The sequence below is a fragment of the Onychomys torridus genome, chromosome 23, assembly GCF_903995425.1.
Source record: "Onychomys torridus chromosome 23, mOncTor1.1, whole genome shotgun sequence".
Taxonomy (NCBI): domain Eukaryota; kingdom Metazoa; phylum Chordata; class Mammalia; order Rodentia; family Cricetidae; genus Onychomys; species Onychomys torridus.
Window position 1 is genome coordinate 25,530,144 of NC_050465.1, and position 16,498 is coordinate 25,546,641.

General features: G+C 43.7%; 1 protein-coding gene across 17 annotated transcripts in view; it reads left to right on the top strand.

Moving 5' to 3' along the window:
* Nucleotides 1-16,498, top strand: part of Dlgap1 (DLG associated protein 1) — an 826,029-nt gene that overhangs the window by 721,139 nt on the left and 88,392 nt on the right. The gene's annotated exons all lie outside the window — the stretch shown is intronic.

Sequence of the window (16,498 nt, forward strand, 5' to 3'; positions counted from 1 at the left end):
CCAAGAACTTTAGATAACTTTAAAAACTTTATTCTACTAGAAGTTACTATTGGATGGCACACCCTTTCTCAGCTCCCCAAACCAAGTTATATTCTCCAGAGAAAGTTGAGGATGTGAGGGAAAAGTGAGAACAGCAAGCAGAAGCTGTCCAGAGCACATCTGGCAGCTGTTGCCCCTCTCCCAGAGTCCCTGGGGTCACAGGAAGTTCTCAGAGGTGTCGGCCACTAGAGGGCAGGCTTCTACTGTGCTTGAACATCTTGTCGGCTGAGAGCTGTCGAAGCTTGCAGGCTCAGAAGCATGCTATGTTGTAGTCGTGTTCAAATGTATGTGTTCAGACGCAATTTGGGGGTGGGAGCGGGGTGTTCGTTGGGGTCGGGGAGTGTGTTCAATGCATGCATTCTCGGTGCATCTAGAATGTGAGGCTCCTCTGAGCATGCTCGGTGGAATGTATGGCAGATTACGGTCTCTTGTTGGGCCTATTGTCAAAAAGGAAACCGCTTTCCTTTTCTTTAACAATGACACTTCTGAATTGCCCTAGAACTCTGAAAGTAGCGTTAAAATTGTAGGTAGGTTCTCATTTTCTTTGCTTTTAAGGAAAAACATTTGGGAGGAGCTGGGGGGTGTAACTTATTGGTAGATGGCTTGCTTAGAGTGCATGGGGCCTTGGGTCCAATTCTCATCACCAGAAGAAAAAAAGAGATGACTTTGAATGTCATCAGAGAAAGATCTACAGAGGTTCTTTTGCTTCTTCCTACCAAGAATTTCATCATATGGTGTACTGCTTTTCACTTTCTACAACATTGTTGTCTCCTTCAGCATTGTGTAGCTTCATGTAAGCGCAAAGGGGAAATGTGTCGTGTTAATAGCAATCTTTAAAGTGCCATGCTCTCTGAAAGATTTAAATATGTACTTAAACAGAAATACATATTAATGCTTTGTTTTACAAGGAAGAAAGACGTTTGAACAGGGAAAAAAGGTTTTGGTTTTTGTTTTGTTTTGTTTGAAACAGGTTTTCTCTGTGTAGCTTTGTGCCTTTCCTGGAACTTGCTTTGGAGACCAGGCTGGCCTCGAACTCACAGAGATCCACCTGCCTCTGCCTCCAGAGTGCTGGTATTACAGGCGTGTACCACCACCGCCTGGCAAAAGAATATTTTTAACTATAATATTTTATCATTAACATTGATTAATTCTTGCCTTTAATTATAGATTGATAGTTCCAAACTCAGGGCTGGGGAGTTTGGAGCCATAGAGTACTTGCTTAGCATGTGCAAGGCCCCGGGTTCTATCTCAACACAGGGAGAAGGAGAGGGAGACAAAGAGAGACATGGAGGCTCAGAACATAAAGTCATGTCCTGCCAAGCCTGAACTGAGTTCAAATGCTCTGACCCCTGGAGGAAGGAGAAAGTTGACACCAACGAGCTCCTCTGACTCCACGTGTGTGCTGTGTGTGTTAATTTTAAAATGAAAAGAAAAGAAAATGGCTAGATTCCAAACTAAAGAAGATTGGGATAAGAGAGAAAAGTCCAGAATCAACACCTGAGATCAAACTGGAGCAGTGATGTGGAAAGAAGAAAACTTCCGTGGCAAGAATCCCAGATTAGGATCTCACAAACATCCCTCTTGGAAGGGATTTTCTCTCCTGAAGTCTGAGCAGACAGGTCCACTTCCACAGTAGGAAGAGACGAAGAGCCTTATCCAGGAGTATGGCAGACAGGTCAGAGCTGAAGCAGCCAGAGTCGGAACCACCCTGACAGCCTCCAGGTAGCTTTATCTTCTCAGGGAGGGGAACTCCAGCCCCAGCCAGCGGGTCTTTCCCAGCCATTGTGGTACTGGTGTGGTACCTCATGTGTCAATCAAATTAGGGTATTCTGGGAGATGGCAGCCTGGAGGGACAAGGTGAGGCAGCCATGTTGTCAGGCTGGTGCAGGCTACTGCTGATAACTAGGTGTGTTCTGTGATAAGATCCCTCAAGGGTGATTTGTTGATGCCTTTATGGGTGATAATTCTGGACACCAAAATGACAGAAAATTCTTTAAAAGCCCAGATAAAAAGAAGTCCACTTAGGGCAAGTCCCATGACTTTAAATGAACTGCCCAAGAAAATCACTTGACAGCATTGTCCAAGCTCTCCCTCCACTTTGATCATAACTCCCACAGGGGTGCTGGAGTTGGGTGCTCATTCATGCAGTCAGGGTGAGGCCATGAGAGCCCACACCCAAGCCTCCACAAATGAACAACTTAGATCCACTAACCATAACCTCCCCTGGGCCCAGGAATATTCTCAAATACTCTCTTTTCCTTTCCCCTTCTTCCCAATTCCTCCTATTCAGATATCTAAAATTAAATATCTTACTGCTGCTGGGTGTGGTGGTGCATGCAGGTAATTCCAGTACTCAGAAGGCAGGCAGAGGCCAGTGGATCTTTGTGAGTTTGAGCCCAGCCTGGTCTACGTACTGAGACTCTGTCTCAAGAAGCAACAACAAAACAAATAATAATAATTTTAAAAACAGTAAATATCTTTTTGTTCCCAATGATGACTGATGTACACAATCCCTACCAGAACAGGGGACATTGGACTGTCATATTCAGGGTGATGTTTTCTGCAGGTTAATGAATTCTTGACCACCAAAAGGAAAGCTATCTCAAGAATAGCAAAGCAAGGCCAGCAAAATGACTCAGTGAGTAAAAGGCACTTGCCTCCAAACCTGATGACCTGAGTTCAGTCTCCAGGACCTACATGGTAAGGAGAGAACCCTCTCCCCAAAGTTATCCTCTGACCTCCACTTCCATGCAACGACACATGTGCACACACACATACACACACGCACACTCACACACAATAAATAAATGCTTCTTTTTGTTGTTTAAAGAATCATAGTGACAGGTGGTGGTGGTGCATATCTATAATCCCAGCACTCAGGAGGCAAAGGCAGGCAGATCTCTGTGAGTTCAAGACCAGCCTGGTCTACAGAGTGAGTTCCAGAACAGCTAGAGCTGTTACACCTAGGAATCCTGTCTAGAAAAACAAACAAACAAAACAAAAAACAAACAACAACAAAAAAAAAAAAGTGAAAGACCCTGGCATGGTTATGCATGCATTCAATCCCTCTACTTCGAAGGCAGAGGCAAGCAAACCTCCAAGTTTGAGGCCAGCCTGGTTATAAAGTGAAATTCCAGAACAGCCAAAGCTACACAGAGAAACTTTGTCTTAGATAGATGGATGGATGGATGGATGGTAAAAATAGATATATCGAGGCAGAGGCTAGCATGTACAAGCTCCTGTCTTTAAGCCTCCACACCACAAAATAAATAAACAAGCAATGTTTAAAAGCTAAGATAATTAAAATCTAGGGATGTAGCTCAGTTGGTAGACTGATTGTCTTGCATGCACAAAGTTCTGGGTCCTATCCTCGGTACTATATAAACTGGGTGTGGTGGTGCACTCCTGAAATGCCAGCATTCAGCATGTGGAAGCAAGAGATTTATCCTCAGCTACAGAATGAATTTGAGGCCAGCCTGGCCTGTCTCAAAATAAACAAGACTTAAAGCTTGGCCTAGCCTAGCCTTCACTTCCCTTTTCTTTCTTTTTTTTTTTTTTTCTTTTTTTAATTTTTTTTTTTTTTTTTAGATTTTTAAAATTTATTTTATATATTTGAGTGTTTGGCTGGCATGTACAGACGTATACCACATGTGTGCCTGGTGCCAGTGAAGGACAGAGAGGGCAGTGAATCCTCTGGAACTGGAGTTACAAATGGTTTTGAGCCACCATGTAGGTACTAGGTGTTGAACCTAGGTCCTCCACAAAAGTGACAAGTGCCCTAAGCCACTGAGCCATCTTTCCAGCCCCCACTTCCATATTCTAAATGAACACTGCTCTCGGTTTCCTGTAACTGGTAAAGAGAAGAGCTGCCTTCACAGAATGTCACTGAGCTATGATGAGATGCACTAAATCCAGAATTTCCCAAATAAAAGTAACATTTTGAAAGCCCTCAACTGGTAACATAGGCCTATCATCTCAGCTACTAGGGAGGCTAAGGAAGAGTACTGCAAGTTCAAGGCCAGCCTGGGCTCTATTGAAAAATAAAAACATGCCCGGCGGTGGTGGTGCATGCCTGTAATCCCAGCACTCGGGACACAGAGGCAGGCTGATCTCTGTAAGTTCGAGGCCAGCCTGGTCTCCAAAGCGAGTTCCAGGAAAGGCGCAAAGCTACACAGAGAAACCCTGTCTCAAAAAACCAAAAAAAAAAAAAAAAAAAGGATGGAGGGTGTAACTCCATGGTTGAGTCTGCCTAGCACTCAAGAGGCCTTGGGTTCAATTCCCAGTATTGACATCCATCAGTCAATACATTATGATCAGATATTGATATCATTCCCTCCATAGATGAGTTTTGCTCTGGCCATTGGGTCTACTTTGGAAGGGGAGCCAGTGTGGCATTGTAGACTGTGGCAAACCCATTACTAGATAGATGACTGAGGACTGACTTGTAGTGGAGAGTTGAGGTGGAAATTTCATCACTTGTGTGACCAAAAATCAACACATCTCTTGAGACCTTCAAGGCAGAAAGCTGACAGGGCCAGGGTTGAGCTGCCTCCCAGGAAGGCATTCCTCTGCTCTGTTCTGCAGAGTGAGAGGTGACAGCTGTGTGGTAGAACATTGTAGAAACTGAAAACAGTATGCAAGAAGTTCTTTTCTGCACAGTAGCTCCGACCTCCTTGCAGCACGGCCTGCAAGCTGGAACACCTCAGCAAATGCACATGGGTTTCCTCTTCAGGTGTATTTTTGCAGAAACATGTCATTATCCTCTTGATAACATTTTCCTACAAGATAGTAATCTCAGTGGCAGAATGCTTACCTAATATTCTGGATTTAATCACCAAAGCTAAAATATCTAAATTATAAAAACATAAATAAATATTAGTGTCTCTGAAAGTGTTATGTTGAGAATTCTTCAAATACCTGTCAGTAAACCCAGGACTCCTAGCCCAGGGCCCACATGGATACAAAAATTCCCAGATACTCAAGTCTCAGAAATGAAATGGGGCAGTATTTCCATATAACTTACTTCCTACCAGGGACTACCATATACTTCAAAGCTAGAGATGAATTAAGACACCTAACACAATGTAAGGGCTTCATAAATAGATACTCTACCATTTTGTTTAGGAGATGACAAGAAAAAAATGTCTGTACATATTCAGTACTCAAGTAATTTATCGGTATATATATTATATATTATATACATATATATAACTGGACATGGTGGGGCACATCTGCGATCCCAATACTCAAGAGGCTAGGCATGTGGGTCCGGAGTTCTAGGTCATCCTCAGCTACAAAGCAAGTCTGGAGCTAGCCTAGGCTACAAAAACTCCTGACTATTAAAAAAAAAAAAAAAAAAAAAAAAGGTAGGGGATGGGGCCAATCCTGGCAAGATTGATCATTGGGTAAAGGCACTCACTACAAAGCCTAAAGACCTGAGTTCAGTCCCCAGGGCCCACAGGATAGAAGGAGAAAAGTGCTCTGACTCCTAAGCTTTCCTCTGACCTCCACACACTTGCCATGGCATATACTCAAACACACACATACTTGTGCACAATAAAATTGTAAAAGTCTAAAAGAAGACGAAGAATTTCACTAAACCAAGTGTAATTCCAGTACTCAGTAAATGGAGACTGGAAGGTTGTGAGGTTAAGGCAAGCTTGATCTACATAATGAGACTGTCTCAAAAAAATAGATAGATAGATAGATAGATAGATAGATAGATAGATAGATAGATATAGTAGATAGATAGATAGATAGATAGATAGATAGACAGACAGACAGACAGACAGACAGACAGATAGATAGATAGATAGATAGATAGATAGATATAGTAGATAGATAGATAGATAGATAGATAGATAGATAGATAGATAGATAGGTAGATAGATAGATAGATAGATAGATAGATAAACAGATGTTCAGTCCATAGTTCATTGAATCCACCATATAGAACATACAGACGTGGAGACAGCATTGTAGCTTCCCGAATCTGGGATTATCTGAACTATCAATGATGGAGCCCTGTGATGCAGAAATTGGAGAAAGAAGGATCAAGGTCACGGTCCACCTACCAGTAGTCAGTCTTGCTTTGCCCTTACTGGGTACAGGCAACTCTGCAGGACATGGACAACATTTCACAGCTGTTGTTCTTTTTGGTTTCTCTTTTCCTGAGTCACAACCATATGGAGGCCCTTGGCAATAGGCCTTTCACCCACTAACTGGGTGTGTTTGCTGACTGCTATTCCCTTTACCATAGTAACCCACAAAGCGGGCCCTCTCTTTCTCAGGACAGTTGTCAAGACTAAGTGAAAGACATAGAACACACAGCTGGGTATGGTGGTGTGCCTCTGTGACCCCAAAATTAGAGACAAGAGGACCCAAAGTTCTAGGTCATCTTTGGCTATATGCTGAGTCTAAGGCCAGCTGGGATACTTGAGACACTGTTGAAAGAGAAAGAGGTGGAGAGAAGGTTAAGAGGGGTGAAGGTATAGGGGTAAGGGAAGAGGAGAAGAAAGAAAGAGAAAGGCATAGCATGCTATCTGCAGTGGTCTAGGCTACAGCAAGTACCCAGGGAACTCTCTTCTTTTCTTTTCTTTAGGGAACTCTCTCTTCTTTGCTCTTCTTTTCTTTTCTTTTTCTTTTCTTCTCTTTTTCTTTTAGATATGGTTTCAATATGTAGCCCTGGCCAACCTCAAACTCACAGGGATCTACCTGACTGCCTCCTCAGTGCTGGGATTATAGGTGTGTGTCATCAGGCTTAGCCACAGCTAAGGAGCTCTTTATTTTCCTCCTGTCTTCTCTGCTGATCTCACTCTCTTCTTTCCAGAGTCCACTGATCTAGTAAACAGGACTGGCCATGTTGTAGCAGAGCATGGACTGCCTTACTCTGAGCAAAGCCATGGACAGAGGTGGCCCAAACTCCTCCTTCTCTCTGCTTTGAGAACTCGGAAGCAACTCCTTACATGGGACAGCTCTGTACATGATGTCATTGCCTGGAGATATGGCATCTCTGAACAGAGGGGAACAGTCATACCAGGGGCCAGGCACTATCTAAAGTGAGGTGTTCAAATCAGAACCGATTGTCATCGTACCCCCACCCCCCCCTGCCTACCTGCCTGCTCTTCCATTTCTTTTTTTTTTTCTTTTTTTTTTTTCTTTTTTTTTTTTCTTTGGTTTTTTGAGACAGGGTTTCTCTGTAGCTTTGGAGCCTGTCCTGGACTAGTTCTGTAAACCAGGCTGGCCTCGAACTCACAGAGATCCACCTGTCTCTGCCTCCCGAGTGCTGGAATTACAGGCGTGTGCCACCACCGCCCGGCGCTCTTCCATTTCTAAGACAGGAAATTTTCAAGCTGGTACAACAAAGTCCTAGTTAGAGATTGGTTTTGTTAGTGTTAATGATGTTTTATTACAGAGTAGTTTGTACTTCCAGAGTGTTCCTGAGCTTGCCACCATTTGTCACCTTTCCTCAAAACTGTGGCTAGCTGGCCGTTTGGCTCACACCTGTAAGCCCAGCACTTCTGAGGCTAACAATGGTTGCACTTGAGGCCCTGAACTACAGAGTAAGAGACAGCGAGAGAGTCAGACAGACGGATGATGGACCAAGAGCCCCATCTCTGTGAATAAAGAGCTTTGTGCCTTGCTGCTTGTAGTGACTTGTCTTGATGTTGTAGCAGAACATCGGACAAAAAGGCCAGGCATGGTGGTGCACACCTTTCATCCCAGCACTCGGGAGGCAGCGGCAGGCAATCTCTGAGTGCCAGACCAGGGCCTAGTCTACAGAGTGAGTTCCAGGACAGCCAAGGCTACATAAAGAGACTCTGTTTCTAACAAAAAAAGAAAGAAAGAAAGTGCTGAAAAAAGCTTAAAGAAAGAAGGGTTCGCCGGGCGGTGGTGGCGCACGCCTGTAATCCCAGCACTCGGGAGGCAGAGGCAGGCGGATCTTTGTGAGTTCAAGGCCAGCCTGGCCTACCGAATAAGATCCAGGAATGGCACAAAGCTACACAGAGAAACCCTGTCTCTAAAAAACAAAAAAAAAGAAAAAGAAAGAAGGGTTTGCTTTAGGTGATAGATCAAGGGCCATCATGCAGGGAAGTCATGACAGGCAGTAAAGGCTGAGAAAGCCAGTCACATCCCATCAGCAGTCAAGACATAGACAAGGATGAAGGCCCAGCTCACTTTCTCCTTTATGTTCAGTCTGGGACCCCAGCCCATGGATTGGTATTGCCACATTTAATGAGCCTTCTCATTCAGCCTAATCTAGATCACCCATCTCAAGCATGCCCAAAGGCCTGTCTCTTCAGGGATTCCAGACCCTGTCAAGTTGACCATCAACATCACAGCATGATCATCACTCAGTCGAGCTGCTTTCCTGGGGCAGAAATATGGCTTAGCCACTCATACTTAGGACATAACCCATGATCAGTAGTATGGAAAAGCAGATAAATGAAAGTATGAAAACATAAATAACCAACATAGAGGCCACTGAGATGGCTCCGTGGGTAATGGAGCCTGTTCCCAGCCTGATACCCTGAGTTCAGTCCCCGGGACCTACATGACAGAGGGAAAGAACGAACTCTTCAAGTTGTCCTCTGACCTCCATATTACACACACACACACACACACACACACACACACACACACACTTTAAAATTTAAAAGTCCATGTGTCTGAAGCTGTTCTGGCAGCAGCACTGGATAAGTCTGGGAATTTTACCATCTCAAGCTCATGAAATCTATGCTGAGTCTGCAGCCTTGGGCACTGGCAACACATGAGGTCCACCCAGAAGAGAGTCCGCACATCCGCAGCTCAGTAGCCAGCCCCTCGCCATCTTCCCCGCAGCAGGAAATAGAAGTATAAATCAGAGAAGCTGTGAAGGAGTCTTCCATTCAGTGGCTTACTTTTCCCTTTTGTGTTTTAAGGGCGTAGGTTTTAATATCTGTGCATTTAGTTTAGTGGTCTGCTGGAAATTTTCTATATAAACAAAGCTTTCTCACAACCAGCTCGGATTTGTTGCTTGGGAAGACAGTTCTCTAGGACAGTGGCCTAATTATCATACTTTGCAGGCGGGTCTGCAATGACGTCAAAGTCACTCCTATGATTTCATTCCCAAATTTAGCAAACTTTTCACATTTTCAATCTAAAATTACAGCATGACCTTCCTGTTAACTTTGGACTATGCCATAATTTAGACACTGGCTCAAGTCACTGAATACTGTGGTCTGAGTATGACTAGGTATTTCTAGGTATGACCTTAGAAATGACATCTTAAACTCTCCATTGCACCCATTACAGTTAAGTAGAGAAGCCGTTTACTGTTGACTCCGTATGTGTTGGGTACTCCACTGAGATGTCCACAGATCCGCACACTCTCCCCACTGTGGACATCTGTTTTGTTGGGTCAATGCTGACTTGGGTGGAGAGACATCTGCCAGGGTTTCATTTGGCTTCATAAAGAGCCAAAGCACTTTCACAGTCATGTGTGGGTGGCAAGCACAGTCAGCTGCCCATGGACTGTGAAAGGTTCTAGAGTTGCGGACTTTCAAGAGTGCCCTAGTTAGCGCCACATTACGTTGAGCTGAAGACAGAAAGAACCTGGGTCCATCACTGTAGAGTACAGCACTTTTTCAACTGAAAGAGATGCAGACACAAATTTCACCTCCTCTGGAGCCTTCTGTGCTCCTCTGTGGATTGTAGAGATGGCCTCAAAGATAAAGTCGACGACGCTTTGGAGCCACTGGAGTAGAAGGAAGCACAGGAGAGAACAAGAGGCTTCTCTGAGCCTGTGTTGTCATCCAAAGTGAGAGGCTCTGTTCATGGGCTCTGATTTCTCGTGTTTTCTTCTGTCACTGCAGCAAATACCTAAGAGAAACAACCTCAAAGAGGAAACACTTGTTTTGGGCGCACAGTTGCAGAGGATTTGGTCCATGCCCGGCTGTCTCAGTTGTTTTTTAGGTGTGTAGCAAGCAGGGCAGGACATCATGGTAGAGAGTACAGTGGAGAAAAGCTGTCCACTTCACGGAAGCAGAGAGTGTGATAGGCAGGGACAGGCTTTTTACAGATTCTATCCTGTGACTCACTTCCTCTGACCCCACCCCACCTCTCTCTACCACTCCCCACTAATGCTGTTGTACCCCCAAATCCATGAGGGATTTATACACTAATTAGGTCAAATCCCCCATAATCTACTCACCTCCCGTTGACTAGGTCTACCATCTACAGACCAGAGCGTCAACATATGAGCCCCTCAGAGAAACACTCCATGTCCAAACTATACCATTTGTTAAACCAGGCCTTCCTCATCTGTAAAATGGGATCAAAACTACTTAGCTATTTTGTAACACAAATCGCTAAACAGTCTTATTAATAAAGAGCCAGATATTGGGGTGAAAGCTAAAAGATCAGAGAAATAAACAAGCTAGTCATGTTCTTACCTCTATGAAATCCTCAGCCTCAAGAGAGAGACTTGCTGTTTACTCATGCCTTATACACCTTTCTGTGCCTTACCATCTTCCTTCCTTCCTAGTGCTGGGATTTAAGGCATGTGCCACCATGACTGGCTCTGTTCCCAGTGTGGCCTTGAACTCACAGAGATCCGGATGGATCTCTGCCTCCCTAGTGCTAGGATTAAAAGTGTGTGCCACCACTGCCTGACCTCTATGTCTAATTTAGTGGCTAGCTCTGTCCTCTAATCCCCAGGCAAGCTTTATTGGGGTACACAATATATCACCACATTTCCCCTTTTTTGTCTAAAGTAATAAAAGGTTATAACTAATATAAGAAAAACTATATACAATAAGTACAATAACTATATACAATATATGCAGACAATAAATATATCAACAATGTCTGGTCCATTTGCACTTGAAAAATTCAAAGGAAAATACCCTATTACCTATCCTATCTTTGTGAATCCAAAGGATTGTATCTAGTTCACCTATTCTAATTTGCATTGCCAAAACTATCTTTTGATATCTTTCAAACTTATACACTTTACACCTCTTTAGTGAGTTTCTTTTCTGAATTTGTTAACAAGGAAAACTATAACTATAACTATCTAATCTTCAACTCCCTCAGAGACCCGAGAAGGAAATAATATTAACTGAATAAGGAGGAAGTTCAAACAAGTGACTTCCAAAAAATGTGAGAAATGACAGAAACAGCTGGCTGCCTGGACAGTCACCCAAGGTTCCTCTGCAACATTGGGCCAAGCAGATCTGACCGACTCATCTGTGAAGCAGGGTTTTCTAAAGAGCCTTCCTACCTTGACTTGGTAAGGATCGGCAGTCATTTCTTTTGTGTCCTGCTTGTCCATTTTGGTCAGCATACTATCAGCAGTTGAGGCAAGGGTACTTTCTTACCCAGTGGCTAACTTTTGCCACACTATTTCAGGTGTTTAAGAAGCTTAAATAAAATGAGATAATGATGAGTACCTAGTTTAGCATATAGGTTCTCTATCTATCAACCTATCTCTATCTATGTCTGAAGGTCAGAACAATGATATTGCAGATGCAAGACAAATGTTCTACCACTGAATCACATCTCTAGCCCAGTAGAAAAACTTAAAAAAAAAAAAAAAAAGCCAAACTACGTGTGTGTGTGTGTGTGTGTGTGTGTGTGTGTGTGTGTGTATACACATGTATTAATCTGAGTTGGTTCTTCCCTTCCACCATGTGTATCCCAAAGATCAAACTCATTTTTCAGGCATGCCTGCAACCACCTTTACTGCTAAGCCATCTCTCTAATCTCCCAAAAAATATTTTGAAAAGAATAAAATCACAGAGGCTGGAGAGATGACTCAGCAGTTAAGAGCACTGGCTGCTCTTGCAGAGGACCTGGTTTTGGCTCCCAGAACCCACATGTCAAACTCATAATCATCTGTCACCCTAGTTCCAGGGGATCCAATGCTCTCTTCTGGCATCTGTCACACCAGGCATGCACGTGGTGTATAAATATATATATATGCAGGCAAAACACTCATATACATAAAATAAAATAAATAAATCATAAAAAAGTAAAATAAAATTAAAGATATGAGAAAATGTCTCAAAAGCAAAGTATGGCCACCTCTACTCAATAAACTAAACCTGTTTCTTAAGGAGAGATGAAGTGGACACTTTTCTAGTGATATCCAACAAAAAATACAAATATTATTTTAAGTCAGGGTCTCTTTTCTTTCCTTTTTCTTTTTTTTTTTTTTTTCCAGAGCTGAAGACTGAACCCAGGGCCTTGTGCTTGCTAGACAAACACTCTACCACTGAGCTAAATCCCCAACCCCTTGAGTCAGGGTCTCATGTACCCCAGGCTGGCCGAGGAATAGCCATGTACCTGAGGATGACCTTGAACTCATTCATTCCCGATGCCTCTGCCTCCCAAGTGCTGGGATTACTAGTTTTCACCACCATACCTTGCTTCGGGGTGCTGGTGATTGAACCCAGGGCTTCATACATACCAGACAAGCATTGTACCAGCTGAGCTGCATCTCTAGCCCCCAGCTTCTACATTTTATATTCCTGGAGTATAGGGTTTAAAATCAGGAAGAAGTGAGCAGCGAGATGGCTCTGTGGGTAAAGACACTTGACCCCTGATGACCTAAGTTTAATACCCCATAACCTACACTGTAGAAAGAGGGAACCAGCTACAAATTGTCCTTTGAACCACACATACATGCATACATGCACACACACACACACACACACACACACACACACACACACACACATAAATAAATAGCTGTAAAATATTTTAATTAGCAAGAAATAAAACTCCTCGGTTAGCCTCTTCCTCATTAACTACCCCTGAGAATATACATAAATATAGAATTTGAAACACACATAACAGTAAAAGGCAGAATTACCCACCTGTACATGAAATAATCAGGGACATTCTAAGGTCCATTTTATTCTTGGGGAAGTGTCAGCAACATCTGTGAGATATGTGAATGAGTTTAAAATGTGCAAAGTATAACTGAGAAAATGTATATGGAGCAAAGAGAACTGTAGTATCTGTCTTCAAAGATGATTAAGATATTGGTTCTGCTAGGCACTGGGACAGAAGGAAGTCTGAGGCAGGAGGTTCAAGTTCAAGGCCAGCCTGGACTATATGGCCAAACTTTGTCTCAAAAACATAAACAAAAATAAAGATATGTAGGTTCTGTTATACTCTCCTGAGAAGACAGCTTCAAAGGACTGAGAAAGCACAGAGGCAGCGTGGGTAATCCAGGAAGAGGGTCCTTACAGGAGAGGCAAGAGGCATGATAAAGAAAGAAATGGTGGCCAGCATGGTGGTGTACGCCTTTAACCCCAGCACTCAGGAGGCAAAAGGTAGGCAGATCTCTGTGAGCTTCAGGCCGGCCAGGGCTGTAGCGAGGCCCTGTCTCAGAAAAAGACAGAGAAAAAGTAAAAGGGAGGGTGGTAGGTTGAGGATGTGACTCAGCAGTTGGGTGCCTGCCCAGCATGGGTGAGGCCCTAGGTTTTGATCCATGCGTTACACACACACACACACACACACACACACACACACACACACACACACATATACAGATACAGACACTCTCAGACACACACACACATATACAGATACAGACACTCTCAGACACACACACACACACACTGGACCTACAGGGAGGACTTGCAAATGTCAGATGAGGACACAAGAGATCCAGTAGTCCCTACCTATCTGTGGGTTTATTTTCTACACTTTCACTTACCCAGTCAACCACAGTATAAGACTATTACATGGAAAATACCGAAAATAAACAAGTCATGAGCTCAGAGTTGAACATTGCTCTGAGGCACATAGCATCTCATTCACCCTGTCCCTACCAGGACATGAATCATCCTGTGCCCAGCATGTCCACCGGTGAGTAGCACCATTAGCCACATAGTAGCCACTGAATTACTCACTTAGTAGCTCTCTTAGTTGTCAGCTTGACTGCATGGTACCAAATAATGCTGTTTGAGGATCCTTATTTTACTTAGGAATGACTCGAAAGCACGAGAGTGGTGATGGAATGGAGCAGCGGGGCTTAAAACAAGGAAGGGCAGATTCATCATGGCTCCGTGTAGCAATGCTGCGGGACACACATGAAAACAGTTCAGACGGCTCGGGATTGAGTGGAGGCTTCAGGCACCTGTCATGGCCTTAGAATGTGTCCCTGGGTGGCTAAGGAGATGCACTGGATAGACAGAAAAATAGATGACAGACAGACAGATGACTGATAGATGGTAAGTAGATAAATGATGACAGATGACAAATAGATAAGTAGATAGATGATAGGTAGGTAGGTAGGTAGATAGATAGATAGATAGATAGATAATAGATGATAACCTATATTTCATAATGGTTGAAAGTAAAAATGAAAAGAGTAAGAGGCAGAGGACTCAAACTGTCATAAAGGAGCTGGAGAGATGGCTCAGGGGTTAAGAGCACTGGCTCTTCTTCCAGAGGACCCGAGTTCAATTCCTAGCACCACATGGCAGCTCACACCTGTCTGTAACTCCAGTTTCAAGGGACCCTGACACCCATGGCAGAAACACAAATGCACATAAAAATAAAATATTAGAAAAAACTGACATAAAGATCCCAAGGAGGAATTTTTTTTAAGATTTATTTATTATGTATACAGTATTCTGTCTGCATGTATCCCTGCAGGCCTGAAGAGGGCTCCAGATCTTATTACAGATGGTTGTGAGCCACCATGTGGGTGCTGGGAATTGAACTTAGGACCTCTGGAAGAGCAGTCAGTGTTCTTAACCATTGAGCCATCTCTCCAGCCCCCCAATAAGGAATTTAAACCCCATCTGTGAGAGGCCATTGAGGACTTGTTAAAAGTAAAGTTACATTTGTTTAGTAGGGGTGGGGCTCACATGTTGAGGTCAGAAGACAGTTTTACCAGGAGTTGGTTCTCTCATTGCACCATGTGGGCTCCTGGGATCAAATTCCGGTCGTGAGACTTGACAGCAAGTGTCTTTATATACTGAGCCATCTAGTCAACCCTAATGAAGATTTTTGAACCACTCAATGAAATGACTGCTTTATCTGTTCAATCAATGATTTCAGAGCCAGGCACAGTAGAACATGCCTGTATTCTCAGCACTTGGAAGTGGAGGCAGGAGGATCCTTGACTACACAGGGAGATGGGGCACACTAGGATACATGAGACCTTGTTTCAAAAAGAGAGAAGAAAAGCGGAATAGATTAGAAAGTGTTTAGAGGCAGAGATTTGGAAGGTCTGTGCCATGTAGAACACTCCATGGGGTGAAGGAGCTAGGGCTCACAGCACTAATGGCTGCTTGAACATAGATATAAGGGAAAGGAATGTACCTCTGTAGTGCTAGTTTCTTCTTCTTCTTCTTTTTTTTTTGTTTGTTTTTAAGATTTGCTTATTATGTACACAGTGCTCTGTCTGCATATATTCATACACACCAGCAGAGGGCACCAGATCCCATTACAGATGGTTGTGAACCACCCTGTGGTTGCTGGGAATTGAACTCAGGACCTCTGGAAGAGCTGCCGGTGTTATTAACCTCTGAGACATCCTTCCAGCCCAGTTTCTTCATTTTTGAAGTCAATACTCAGTGCAAGAGTTACCCTGTAGGATTGTGTCTGGTTGAACATAAGAAGGTTCTTAGCAGCCTTTAATTCCAGCACCCAGGAGGCAGAGGCAGGCATATCTCTATGGGTTCAAGACCAGCCTGGTCTACAGAGTGAGTTCCAGGACAGCCAGGGCTACACAGAGAAACAGAAGAGGAGGAAGTTCTTAGAGAAACAAATATTGACCACAAGCTGGACACAGGGGCCTTTTCTGGTTGAGAATCCAGTGAAGGTCCATCCCTGGCCTCCAGAGAGGTTGTCCTCAGCCAGTCATATGTCATCATGGGAGGCTACACCCGCTGCTGTAGCCATGTGTGACAAGCTGGGTACATCCTGAAGGGGAGAGGCCTACAAAGACTGCCAGGGAAGTTGAATTCCCAGCCGCTGACAGAGATGTGACAGATTCTGAGCTAATTTGTACATGTAGCTTTCTGTGTGGTCAGGAACAAGATTATTTTGGCATTGCATGCACCTCTTACTTGGAGATTTCTGTAATCGTGCACACTCTTCCATTTCATTCCAGACTGCTCTAAATGGAAGCTGAAAGTATCTCTTTCCTAGTGTTACCCAGCCTGCCTCCTGTCAGGTAATAAGATTAAGTTGTTCTGATTAAAAGAAGAACAAGAAGAGCAGACAAAGTGACTGTGGCTGTGGTCCCAGCACTTGAGTTGCCTGGACCAGGCATGGTAGTGCATACCTGTAACCACATAACCTGGGAATTGGAAACAGAAAGATCAGGAATTCAATGTCAGCCTCAGTTTCACAATAAGCTCAAAGTCAGCTTGGGCAACATGAGACCCAGCCTCAAAAAGTTGAAATCAGGACTGGAGCAATGGCTCAGTGGTTAAGAGCACTTGCTGCTCTT